This window comes from Saccoglossus kowalevskii, chromosome 20, assembly GCF_978046115.1.
Source record: "Saccoglossus kowalevskii chromosome 20, keSacKowa6.1, whole genome shotgun sequence".
Taxonomy (NCBI): domain Eukaryota; kingdom Metazoa; phylum Hemichordata; class Enteropneusta; family Harrimaniidae; genus Saccoglossus; species Saccoglossus kowalevskii.
Genome location: NC_140660.1, coordinates 13,493,678 through 13,509,122, shown reverse-complemented (window position 1 = coordinate 13,509,122; position 15,445 = coordinate 13,493,678).

Sequence of the window (15,445 nt, the reverse complement as noted above, 5' to 3'; positions counted from 1 at the left end):
TACTTGGACATAGGGTGCTCCAGGTACCATTTCTACAATGAAGTTAAAATGACTTGGGAATCCTCCTCAGCGCAGTGTGTGGACGACGGTGGGGCAATTGCTTCAATCCATACTCAAATAATTTTCAGCCAGGTACGACAGTTTATTATCAATGGTGGTTTCGATGATGGTTCAACGAATTATTGGATTGGCTTAAACGACATTGACACTGAAGGTACCTTCGTATGGGCGAATGGTGAACCTTTGACGTTCACACGCTGGGCTGGTTCTAACCCGAATAACAGCGGAAATCAAGATTGTGTCCAAATGTGGTAAAGCACTACTTTATTTTTATATATTATGCACTCGGGTAATGGGTCATTTCAGTGACGTGAAAATACAAAATATATGAAAACGACATAAGTGTTGTTAATATAGTAAATTTCCGTGCAAACATGGCCGTTCGTAGATCCATGTAATGAACCCATGTAAGAGGGCGCAATTTATAGTAAAGCTATTTACGAGATTTACTTTGTTGATGGTCGTCAGAGATGTAATGTACTATAAATATAGACGCCCATGGTGTAAAGTCATCAGTGTGTATTAATACAAAACAGACATTCTTTTATTTATTTTTACAAATATAACGAGACATTTCAAACAAAAACAGAATATAATGGTGGTGGTGGTGGTTGTTACATAAATGAATTTTAAATTCTTTAGTTTGTAAAACATATTTTTGCATATATTTGTTCACCGGAAGTCAACATTTTGATGGGCATAGTTGCCTCAGCAAAAACATAACTGGCAGTCGGCATTTTACATTTTTTTAACATTATCTTAGGTCTAAAACTACTATCCATCACACATCATGTGCACGTTACATTTCCACCTAGATTCAAATCAAAATCGATTTAAATTAAAAAAATCTAAAAAAAAATCGGAGATGATAATGATGATTACGATAAAGATGTGTTCGCATAACTATTTTACAGGGTTAACAATCTATATAAATGGGACGATAGCCAGTGCACCAAGAAAAATGGCTATATTTGTCAAAAGTACGTTTATGTTATTTTGATGTTATTACCTTATTATTATACATCGTTTCAAGGATACATCATGGGAATGCCAAAATCCAAAATGTTTAGAACAGAATCAGCAAACTTCTTTGTGTGGAGTCCGGTCAAACCTCGGTGGTAGCCATGTTTGTTTTTATTATTAGAGGACGCTTACGCGCATAATCATTCCATATTTGGAATTCGCATTTCCTAATATGGTAAGATGAAAATACCCCGAAAAATAAAGCAAAATTACGGCACGCTGTAACTTATGGTGATACGGTGACAGATGTATAATAATAAACATTTAGCATGCACCAACACCACTCAAAAATATAACTTTGACCGTGGATCATGAAACATCAGGCATATTTAGTTAAAGGACGGTGGTCATCGCGCTGCGCGTGTGCGACATTTGTATTGGCAAACATAAATTTACCACAATCCAATGCGCTCTTCTAATGAAAATCGCAAGTATGAGGTTTGACCTGGGCGCGACTTGCACTAATCACCATCGGTGACTCATTCGATACCTTCCAATCATTTAAAAAATACCTAATTAAAGCTTGGTAACGTCTCAGTTTGTACTCGTTGATCTGCGCAACAGTCAAAGTCGCCATCTTTGTTTATATCAGACCCATATATCTCCCCCATGCGTGGCGCTTCGACTACCACCCTTTAAAGAACAACCCTCACGCCCTTTAGCGTTGAAGTGCTTGTGTGAAGTAAAAGAATATTAATCTTATTTCCCTATGTGTATATATTGCTTCAGTCAGTAGATTTCATATATAAGAAATACATCGTTTCTTGATTTGATAAGCATTATATGCGGCGAACGACTGGCTTTACACGGACAAAGATACATAGTGGGCGCTTCATCGCTGGAGTGCACGGTTGATAGGAGTAGTGCATTATTACGTTGCCTGATATTGATATGTAGATTTGGAACGCACGTAGCATGACGTCATCATATAACACACCTTTGCATCAGCTGTCACTGTAGTCGTGAAACGATTACCAGTTTGAATATAATGTATACGTTTTTTTCTTTCCGCAGGACGATTTGCTAATGGTACTTCCTTCGCATTGATCAAGTGGAAGAGATATTTGGAAAACAAATGTTGTTTTTAATGTTTTTTTCATTTAATGTAATTAGTTGACAAAACGGTATAATTATTGCATATTTAGATGATATAAGTGACATTCGAGTGTGTTTGGTAGTAGTGGAAATATGACCTCTCTAATTAAATTAGCGTATATTTCACAAGATAAAATTAAAGGGCGGTAGTCGTCGTGCCGCGTCCTGTTCGATATGGGACTCATAGCTACATATACAACGCGTGTAAAATACATTGTTTATTTACATGAAATTCGAACACGCGCTGCACGACGACCACCGCGCTTTAACTATCAAACACATTAGCAAGTATTCTCGGAATAACCTCATGATATTCAAATTCCAGTGTTTGAGTCACAACTTTCGCGTGAGTTGGCGAGGCGCATGAAGAGGTTGCCAATACTAGTATATTTATATTTATATAAACAGTCTTGCGCTTTTGCTGCACATAAACAAAAGCCAATCAAAATTTAATGTAATTGCGATTAATCTCATTTTTTGACAATATTTACAAAAAGGACGATGACATTGATGAATTCATCGCCGGCGCATCGTGTATTATTTCAACGATATGGGACAAATTGCAGGGGAATCATGGGTAGGATGGAAGTATCGCAAAATTTTAAATAATTATTACTCGTACCATGTCTCTCTCTGTTGTTATCCGAAGCACTATATTAGAATCGTTGATAATCTCGATTCAGTTATACGTTTGAATCACTTTGTTCAGTGTCGTGGACGAATCGTAAATATTCTAGTGTTATATATACGATGATTATCCCGAATATACAAATAATAAATTGGTGTGTTCTTAAAATAAACATATTCGTACATTGACCTTATATCATTCTGTTTGTTACATGCGATTGCCACACGTAAGATCCGGGTCTATAAATATGTAAATTAGATGACGTCATTGGGTAAATTCTAAACAAGTATAACTGCACTATCAATGCTGGATTCGAACTTGAGCTCATGGTTGAGATCACGTGATATTTTGTGAGATCGGTCATTTTTTAAGATATTTAAAACAATATAGTATAAGTTCAATGTTTGTAATTATTGAGAGAGATGGGATTATTAAAGAAATATTGCCATGCTGTGGTCGTGAACAATGACTTCTATGATGATAATTACTACTTGTAGCCAATATTTTAACATTACAAACAAACACACACACACACACATTATAGCCACAAGCATCATCAGCGGGATCTAACCGGAAGCGAAATATTGTATGACTTGATAATATATATGTGGATGTAGTGAATCTTAGGGTCACGTGTGATGTACGTTTGAACAAACACTATACAGCTTTGCCATTGTTGCCAGGAAATACAAAACGGCAGCGCAACCACGTGACTAATCAAAATTATTTTCTTATTCGGAACAGAATGACAAATCTGTAGCTCTCGATTTCTTGGTATCTTGGTGTGAGTTGGCCTGACATGTGGACGTTACACGCCTACCGGCATCAGACCCGGAGGGCAACTCCCGTCTAACGTCTAACATTCTATATTTTATCTCAAACAAGTTCATGATCTCTATGTCCAACTGGAAATCCAGAATGGGAAAATGTCATATATTATTTTTTTATATTGAATATCCTGTGAAGAGTCTCTGGTGAAATTTTCTAAATAGATGTTGGACATCTGGGAAGAAATTCTATGCTAGCAAAGTTGCAACAGAAATATTGGATCCTATGTGCAAACACTCTCATTAGACAGATAGATTCAAGATGCGTCTTCTGTCGTCGTTACCGAGCCAGATGATGGATGATTTGCATATTGATCGTTTAACCCCAGGGAAAGCACCATTCAATCGTACTGGTGTAGATTACTTTGAACCAATATAAGTCAAACGAGGACGCAGTAGGGTCAAGAGATATTGAATTATTTTACATGCTTGACAACCCGTGCAATACATCTTGACTCCTGTATTAATGGATTAGGATGGTTCATAGCCAGAAGAGGGCCAGTCAATGTGATAAGGTCAGATAATAGTACAAGGGGTAAAAAGAGAACTTCAAGAATAGATTGGAAAATGGAAGTGAAAATAAGCGGGGCATTACGTCACGACAATGTAACATGGACGTTCAACCCTCCAGCTGGTTCGCATTTCGGGGGCATCTAGGAACGTCAGATTAGAACAATAAGAAAGATTACATTCTCCCTGCTCATAGAACAAATGATGAGTATAGATGATGAATCACTTCAAACACTATTCTACGAGGTTGAAGCTATCGCAAATAGTCGAATTTCAGATGACCAAAACGAACTTGAGAAACTCACACCCAATCATTTATTATTGCTTCAAACAAATCAAAACTCACCACCTGGTATATTCACAAGTAGCGACAATTATGCTCGTCGCCGACATATTCTGGAAGAGATGGACTAAAGAATATTTACCATCATTGCAAGAGAGACAGAAATGGTTACAGCCTCGAAGAAATTTGGCAGTTGGAGATGTGGTGCTAATAGTTGATAATTCAGCCCCTCGAAACTCATGGCCTCCAGGAAGAGTCATCAAAACCATGACAGACAATAAAGGATTGGTTCGTGTTGTTAACGTGAAGACCAGGACAAATATTTTGGAACGCCCAGTGGACAAATTATGCCTGCTTCTAGAGGCTGGCTGTATTACTGGTACGGTTAAGTGTTGAGATATGTCCAGGGTGATGGTTTCTGGCATGCGAAGATTAGGCAGTTGCAGATACTGCAGGTGCCCTTGTGATACGCGCTGCTTATGTGTGGCTGACATTTATATCATTGTTACTCTAGTGACTTACTTTGGCCTTATTTGTAGGGATTCATAATTGTTCCATATAAATTCTCCACAATTAGAGGACCGGAGTGTTAGGGCCAGATCAACATTTTGTGTATTTAATTGCTCTTATATTTTTTGTATTTACTGCATGCTATGATATATATTATTTACTGTGAACTTGGATAAAACCATGTGGCGAATAGCGCCACCCAGAGTTATTGGTGAAAGTTATTCATAGTGTCAAGATCAGTTTTTATCTGAGACTAAAAACAGATGGGTTGGCAGTGTGACTCGGCCAACTGTACGGTACAGATGTACGTCTTTGAGATCCATCAATATCTTGCTATTGTAAACCGTTTCACTGGGAATTGATTGGCTAGGAAGGTCTACAAACACGGTGGGTGTTTAATGATTCACATGTGTTCTTTTCGCAGTTTAGTGTTAGTGCCATTATGGTGCAAATATATCGTACACTGTTTACTGTGCCATTACATTGATTTTAAGTGTAAATAACTTCACTATAACCAGAACAACCAAGAGTTCAGTATAGATTTAAATAAGTTTCACTATACTTAATCATTTAATTTACATAGTTTTATGTTAGGAAACTTTGTTGGTTTCAAGTACAACCATTGTTAGTGTACTAGTTGCACTGTCTATTTCTCAGAGCTATGTATAGAACATAAACTTGTCCATGCATGCATATAGATATTAGGTTACTTGGAAGAATCATTCCACTCATATTACAATTATACAGTGTCTTTGTTAAAGACAGACTGAGCATTATAAGCCATGAAGTACTATGTGTATTTTTAGATATTTTACACTGTGTGTACATCACTAGAAATGTATTTACTTTGTTTTATCATTGTATATGTATTTATTATTTGATTTGTGTTACATTTCAGTTAATCGTCATTTTACATTCTTTATATAGAATAAAGAGTCGTGATACAGAAAACAGACTTTTGTTCAATTAGTGCTGGCTACGGGCCTGAGTGACTAGGTAAGTAGATAACAGTTTTTATACAGACGAGTTTTTGGTGTAAAATCACCAAAATCACATTTCCGATGCAATTCTGAAGTTACAGACTTCAAAAGGAGGGTTTTCTCTAGCTGTCATTACATGGATTATAAGCAGAAAAATGTAACTCCTAATTTTATATTTAGGCAATCTTTTTCGCCATTATCGTAATTTTACCAATGTTTTCAATAGTTACAGTTATGCGGAGGTCGGTTTACATGTTTTATTCCAATATTTCGTTTTAGCCATGTCTTCTTCATCAGTACTCAAAAATCGACCAGTTTCTTTGTTGGGATTTACTTGTGAATCCGACAGTTTCTTTGTTGGGAACAAACCACGTTTACTGGTTAATAAGGCGGTTTCCGACCGAAGATTTTCTCTAATGATGAACGTTCGCGAAAGTGGGCATTATTTATTAAGCATTTATTTCTTATCACATGACATGCAATGAGTGGATTGTTTACACATGCATTGTATCGCGTGCGCTGTGTACATTCGTTTTTTTTTATCTACTTAATCTAAGTACTGTTACATAACATATGTATCAACCACGATGCGATCGACTATAACAAATTATAAAAAAAATGATTATTAGGACACTTTTCAATTAAATCGAATAGTTTTCGTTAAACTTATTTTTTTCAACAAATCTGTTGTTATAAGTGGCATCCTGTCCAGCAGCTTACGTTTGAGTGTTCCTCTACATTCATGCATTCAAAAACAGGTAAACACTTTTAATCTGTTTATTAAAGTACCGAGCAATGTTCGTATAACATTCTTATTTTTTTTAACTTGTTGGCTTAACACACCCCTAGCTCTACGATAACAAATCTTTAACAGTGATGTAATATTTATGTTGCTTGTATATATTGTACTGTGCGTGGTTATATTTTATACATTTTTTCCATCAACTGGCGTGTGACTGTTTACAATGTCTGAAAACTATATAATATAAAGTTCACATGTTTATTATAATTATCCGTGATTCCTAGCAAGTATCATGGTGCACATTCTAGATTATCTTAAAATATTGCTTTCCCAGTATGTTTAAAGTTTCTATATTTGATATGGTTTTGTGCATAATATAATATTCAATATTATTGAATATAGAATATTAATATTGAAATTTACTTTGCCATGGAGAAAAAGACATGACTTTGGTAAGCATGATTCAATATATTTCTTTATCTGCAATCCTGCGACGTTGCGAATATGGCTTGTGTTAAGGGTTTGGCCTAATGATAACATTGCTCGGAATATCCCGTTAGATACAAATTCGATACAATACGTCAGTGGGGCATATAACAATAGTTTGATATATTCCTGATTCCTGACTAATTTGATTTTGGAGGTAATTACCATCAAATCTGCATAAGATATTACTAAGTGTTAATAGTAATAGACAGCTGTGACGATTAGTTTGATATTATATAAATAGCAATGGTAACAATATTTAACTTATTGGTGGTGTATCAACAATGTGTTCAGGGAATGCATTTTCTTGCATAGAGTGTGTCGCGTACGTCCAGGCGATTACAGATTTAACAGCGACACCACTTAGTATGGGTGTGATGATTTTGGAGTGACACGATGAATGACTGGAAGTTGTTGATGAAGGCTCACAGCTGTTTGTCTTCGACTTCTTGACCACGGCTGGGACATTTAATGTATACAACCTATCACATACTTGAAACTATGGAATATTGGTTCAGTGACAAAATGTATTAGACGTAGCGACAGCTTTTACAATGAGTCATTATGACTGGGGAAAGGTCACACAGCCGTGTCAAATAGTCCCAAACATGGAATATGGTTTATGTGTTTATATGCACTGTATGTGTGCATTAAATTGCCATAATTACCATTATGATAGGAATATAGCCACACAGCCCTATCACGTGGTCCCAAACCTGGAGTATGGGCAGTGGCGCTGTCTATCTATCACGGTATGGGAACTGTGGCGATGCCTGTGTGGGGATCACAAGGCACACTCTGAAAAATACAAATCTACTGGTATGGAATTTCACGATACATTCGATCTGAATCGTCTTCGGCAAATTATATCAGTCATCTCTATACAGGATGTAGCCCATGTCTGTAAAAAGAGCGCATATTATGACGTCATTTGAATTTCAAACGTGTGGAACAAGGAGTACCTTCAATTTGATGTCGTGAAGAAGTATCCATTACTAAGATATCTCGATGGTAAATTCTATGTAATCTATATAACGTCAATAATGTTCCATTTCATTCCCCTGAATTCTCTGAAATTATGACAAAACTAGCGAATTAATATTATAAATTTAGTTGATCAATAATATTATTATGTTGGTTTTTCTATAATAAAACAAATCAACTTTATTAATCTCAACATGCTAAATAATACCATCACTTTTCTCTCAACAAAGGAGTGTGGTCCAAACCACGATTCACAAATGTTACTACTGTACACAGACCATCTACCACCAAACAACTATATTTTGAATATGCGCATGCCCAGAAGGTCAAGCCACATACGAGAGGTTGACTTGAAATCGATATCGGAATCACGCTCCTGCATTGTGTCATACCTTATGAAATGGACATACACGGCAAAGAAAAGATGGGAGTCAATGAAGCACTTGATCACTATCTCATCAGAGCTAAGTACATCCAGAACATTGCAGAGCTGGCAATCAATCGCATGTGTAATGGGTCATTTGCTGTTATGCATTGGAGAAATAAGACCGGGGAAAGGTAAGTCACAACTGTATGTAGTACGTATTGTGTGAAAACGAGAGTCGAGGTCAATCTTGATGTTGTATTTTTTTCCAGAAACACTTCCGGGTCAAAATCATCTACGATCTTCATACAAGTCAATAAATAGTTTTAATGATGTACGATGGGTGCATAATCTGTATATGTTAGCCATAATTTGTTGACAAATTGAGTGAATCGTCACCGATCATATAAAAAATCGACTCTTGGAAAGTCGACTCGCTGGTAATCAGTTCAATGCACATATGAGAATTAAATCGTTGCACATACACGCCTGGCAATCATAAGCGTGTGGTCCGTAGTCAAGATGAAAATTCACTTTAATTTAATAGCAATTAAAAGCGCCGTTTAACAGGTTCTTGTACACGTTTTTTTTCGTATGATTGCTGCAGTGTGTCCATATCTTGAATTATATCCAACCTTATGCAAATGCACGCACTATATCTTTATATACATGGATGATAGGAAAACTCACTTCCGGTCGGCAGATGGGGGCTCATATTGACTCTGGAAAGTCTTTGACTAAATTCCGTTCCCAAATCTAGCAGTCGTAGCATAACCAATGAAATCATGATGGTCGTTCTTGGTTCATTATTTTCTAACTCCACGGATCTGCCTTAAGTGGTAATCACAAATAAAACAGAACCGACAAAAAATGTTTATCCCACGATAACATGGGAGTTTAAAAATTCAAAAACTCCGCCTTCTTGCCCAACGCAACAATTCATTCTAAGCATATTATATTTGTGATCAAAACTTGCATCGAGTTTCAATCTACAGATATGAGATATACGACCTGTGAGCTGCAGGAGAAACATACATGGGTAATTATTTAAACAAAATGCGCCTGTCCAAATAGTCGTTTTTACCTAATGCGTTTGCAAGTATAACATGTGTTAATAGACATTTATTATGAAATAATAACACATTAATTTAAGTTTAATCGTTGGTTTTATTTCATAATATAATTCAACAATGAAATGCTATTCATTTGATATATTACGTGATGCTCGTTTGTGTATAATATAATAATGTATAAATAAATATCAAAAATCATCTGAAAATGTTTATGTTAAAGCGGGAGGGTCGTCACCTGTGCACGCGCGGGAATTGAGTCCCAAGCGACGATAACAACTTAAGCTAAAAACGCAAAGGCTCATGGGTAGACGCTTGTTTGTAAACAATGACACGCTATGGCCATCCGACGCATGCGCAGGTGACGACTCTCTCGCTTTAACAACATTTTTTAAATTATAAGTCTTCATATGTAACTTCGACACTTCATTTAACTGAAAAAAAACATTATACGTGGTACATTGAAACTATGGCCCACATTTTTTTTTAAATAATATTCAAATTAAAAACGCTTTTTTGATATTAACTCAATACCTAAAAATACGTCTATTATTTTTATCATATCATTAAAAACTGAGTAACGGAACCAATCATGCCTATTCTGCACAATGGAGCCTATTAGTTCCATATATTATTATCATATTATTTTGATTTTTTGTTATCTTTCGTGACTGTGCTTTAGATGAATAGAACGCAAATTATGTACAATTTTGAACAAATTATGCAAATTAAGGGTGTCACTTCCAACATTATGAAAGTTCATATCTTTCCATGTGCTCAAGCACAAAAAAGATATTCTAAAAGTTGGGTCTGAGAGTGTATGGTAGACTCCTTAAGTTCATAGAATAAGAGAATTACTTTTATCAAATGTTGAGCTGCTATGTTCAAGATGCATTCACGGTTTACGTGAAATGGAACACTGGGCGGCATCATGCGCATGCGTTCGTTGTTATTTGGATTAGATATTGAACCTATTAAATATTACTTCAGACATCTACTTCATATATTATGATCATTTTAGCTATATTGAAATAAACAGAAAACCAGAATCAACTCACAAACTATGCATAATATAATCTGTATTTTTCAGGGGAGCACCTACTAAATATTCATCAGGTAAACAACTCGAGTAAATTGCAGCGTATTAACTTGTCATTGTCGGTTTTAGCATTGACGTGTTCGTGACTTAGCGCGTCGAACATTGTAAATCAGATATCCACGTTCGTTTTATTGTCGTTTTTATTTATTTAGAAAGGTGAAAAAATATGTTATTATTTATATGAACTGAATGGGATATTGGTTCACCAACGACATGAATACATCGGTTTTGTCAGAAACATGGTTAGCCTGTTATATTTATTGAATGAATCGATCACAGCTTGCATTTGATATTTGAATATGAACACGTTGATGGTGTCAGATTGCTCTTAATTTTAATAGTCACATCACATATTCAATCCACATCGCACATTATAATAGAAATTGACGACAACTGGTTTTAGCGGTGATACTACAGATCCTGGGCGACAAAAAATACAATCTAACGGTGCGGCCAGTTTGCTTATTAGTAAGTATCAATTAGTATGTATTTGTTTTTATGGTTGACCACTTTGTAGCTCGTGTCTCAAATTGAGTTTCTGAGTGAAGATAGTTTAGAGACTGAAGAAAGGTTCAGTTTTAGAATACTAGCGTCACTTGGGATCAACAATTCAAAAAACAATTATTTGTTGGAAATATGTACTGAAATTTTAGCACTGTCGATAAAAATGGGGGATACTCTCTGATTGTTAAAAAGAAGTAAAATTTCGCCTCTCATTTATATTAAATGTAAATCTTATGTGTATGTACATGAAAATATATCAACGCTAATTATTTTCGCACAATCTGTGTCCAAGTGCCCCCCAATGACATCGGCAGTTCGAATCAAAACTGTATCAGACAAATTCCAGCTTCCCCTTTCGAAAATAATGTTCGTCCAAATTGGGCACACGGAGCTGCTCACATTTTACTTAAACGCTAGACAAAGGTTGTGTGATGAACACATGTGATCGTTGTTCATGGTCTATATTTCTGCAATTGTGATAAATAAAACACAGATGGTGACAGGATAGTTTAAAGCGGGGGAGTCGTCACCTCCGCATGCGTCAGATGGCCATAGCGAGTCATCGTTTACAAACAAGCGTCTACCAATGAGCTTTTGCGTTTTTAGCGTGTGTTAGTATCGTTGCTTGGGACTCAATTCCCGCGCGTGCGCAGGTGACGACCCTCCCGCTTTAAATCTAAATCGTTCGCAGATAATGGATGTATTCGTGTGTATTCGATATAACGACTGAAAGCATTACACATGTACACAAGGTAAATATAATATAGTACATGGTTAACATTGATTGAATTACTACCCATTGACACGCAGATCGCCGCAAACCAACCGATCTGACACATACCGCGCGTGGAACTATGGGAAAAGTGGTCTGAACTATTTTCACATTGTGTCAACACAGGTGGCGCTATTCGGTTGGTTTGCGGCGATCTGCGTGTCAATGCCAAATTACATGCATTTTAATGTTAATAAAATAAGACATTCTGATGAATATTTTAATTGAACAACTCATTAAAGATTAAATCTTGCTAAAAAATCGGGCGAGAATGTGTTCAAAACAAGAAAATTCTTGTATATAGTTCCTCGGAAGAGTAAAATGGTGGCGGATGGATATTTAGCCTTCGGAGGCTAGTTATGCGTCATAATACGCAGGTCTGTGCTGAATAGCGCCACCTGTGTTGACACAATGAATTAGTACCGTCAAAAAAATGAAATTATTTGTGCATATTCAAGGTGATTAATAGTAAATAATGTCATGCTTTAGTTTTACAGACTATTTCCGTAATACTCAGCCTTGAAATGAAATTATGACAGATGATAAGAACATGATTATTATGAAATTATTATGACGTCACATTTATGACACAAAATCCATCGTTTTTTGTCAGTCGTTGTGCCTTGCTAGTCGTACAATGCTATAATAGATCTTAAACGCAAATGGACGCAGAGATCTCGTTGAGAACGAGAGTCACGGAACGGAAGTAAATGAAACACTGTTTGAATGACAACAAATCTCGTGGTTCTCTCGATCTCAACGAGATCTCGGCGGCCATTTGCATCCAAGGTATAATCAAAGTTACACTCCGAAATCATAGATAAAGTATTATTGGAGTCTTAGAATTATTATATGAATTAGTTGATTGTTTTAATTTGTGTGAGTCGTGGGAAACTGAAGTTTAGCACGCCTGATAAAGAGGGAGATACTCTCGGTCTGTTAAGATTTGTTTTAAATCTCATCTCCATTAAATTGAATGTAAAATGAATCTTATAGGAACGTACACTGTAGAGGTAAAGAGACACTTAGAAAAATATACAAAAACTAATTATTTTCGCACAGATCTCGTTTAGAACGAGAGTCACGAGACTTGTTTATGCTACTAGAATATCTTTCCACTATTCCCCGTTAAACTAATAACAGATACCTTTTCCTATACTAGTATGTCTATTAACTAACACTATGTTGATACATTGCAATATATATTCTTTGATAATATCCCAGATTTCATTTCAGGTTATACGTCATGTGATGTACGTGTGAGTGAGTATGTACCAATGTATGCTGAAGATTGGCCCCCTTATCTTACTTAAATAATGCAAATCAAAATGGTTGCCTGTTATCGGTAAGTTTTCTGCAGAACAATCCAGGTCGTGTTCATTACATCTTCTAACATCGTTTTGATTTAGTTTCATGATATTCAAAAATGTTAAGTATTTTGACTGAATTAGTTGAAATATGTTTTTACTATTTTTTGCACATTGTTAGGAAACGTACGATGTTTTTCTCGCTGGCAGTTTTTGTGATTTCCTTCACGTTCACCATTGTCACCTGTATATGGATGTATGTTTTGAGTGAACCGATTACGGTGATATATGGCCTAAGAAAGGAATCGATTGTGAATAACCGGAATTTAAAAAATATTCAAGCGAATGTGTCGCACTATATAGGGAATGTCAACTATTCAATATCGCATATGAAAGTAGATTCAGATCCGGTTTCATTCAAGGTAATTTGCATATTCATTATTTCTAAATAAAATAAATTGCAACCAATCGTTGGCCTGATTGCTGCTCAAATATCAATGTGTAGAAAGATTTGTCAGTTTCTTTGCTGCTTTCTTAACTTACTATTATAAATTGTTTTTTGCTTGCGTTTGAAAACTGAAAATAACGTTTTTATTATTTTATCGCATATGTTATGCAATTATTTGTGTCACATGACTAGATTTATGCAAATGTTATGCAAATATATGTTAGCTGTGTCATTTACTGGAATACTGATATAAAATACATCTCAGAAACGTAAAGATAATACATTGTCAATAAAGTATATCAACTAGCAAGGGAAAAATATGTTTTCCCTCACTGTTCTGATTATGTATTAAACAGCATTACTAAAAACGATGTAGAATTAATATATGTTTCGTTTCTGACTCTAGTACGTCAATCATAGTACCTTTGAAATGCGTGAAAGCTTCGACAGTATTCGGCCAAGTTCGGCGAGTCCTCGTGCAGAGAACAACAATGTTAGGCTGCCTCCCTGTAACACACACCACAAAGCTAACGTCACCTACGTCATCCCACAGTACAGTCTAGGGAGAGGTCCGAGCACTGCATACAAGAAAATTAGATGGGCCGTAGCCTTGGCTATTCATCTCAACATGGGGACCGTGGCGATGCCCATTGAGGGACACAAGACGCAGCACAAATCGTCTCCAATCCGTTTTGAGGACACATTCGACCTAGACCGTCTTCGTCAACTTATTCCAGTTATCTCACCAGAAGAGATTGCGTGTGTATGCGACACGAGTCTACAAAATGACGCCATACGAATGGTGGACTATAACAAGAATAGTCCTCACCTTCGCTTTGAAGTTGTAGAATTGTATCCTTCTTTAAAGTATCTCGATTGTAAGATTGTAGTATATATTATATTTGATCAGATGCATCATGCAAATTTATTGTGATATTATCAATATCTAAACCTTTTATGTCGTAAGCAGTTTCTGACAACACGACTGATTTAGTTTTTTTTGGAAATCGTTTAAACTGTTGATTTTTTTGTTTTTTGTAACGTTGGTTTCTTAGATTCACCAAAGCGTTTTCGTTCAGACTTCCATTTTCGTTTTCAATAGACATTAAACCTTAGACCTACGGCAGATTAGATATCTTTGCGATAGAGAATCTACGAGACTTGTTTTTGCCTCTCAAATATTGTTCCATTCCCCAATGCCATCGCGTCCACCGGACCACTGGTCTTAGACTTTCCTAGCTGTGACAATTTTATATTATTTTCTCAAATCGTGGTCCGACGCGACATTACAATTACTGGTCATTTCTGCAGCATATCTATTACTTATTCATGAAATGCAGTTACGTTGTGGAACCCAGGAGCAGAGGGAACACTTCCAAAAGAGGAAAGCAGGAATGCACTTGCGCAAAAGATTCTAAGCGTCAGGTCACGCGAGAGTTATAGTTGCGTAGAACAGATCGGACAAAAAGCTGCCTTTCTTATTGGTTGACAGGTTATAAGGCTGCAACTCATTAGCATATTTATCACTACAAAAACTTGGTGAAAACTATAGAGGGCGCGGCAAAATAGACCAGTCGTAGTAATTTCGCGTCAACTCGGAAGACTCTTCAAACTCACTCTAAAGGAATTATCTTAAAAAACAATAAAATGGCTACGACTGGGCCAGTTTACAAGTCCATACTGATATGTTAAACCATGGTATTTTGAACTATTAGCCTAATAACAGGGTATAACGGTACAAAATTTGAGGGGA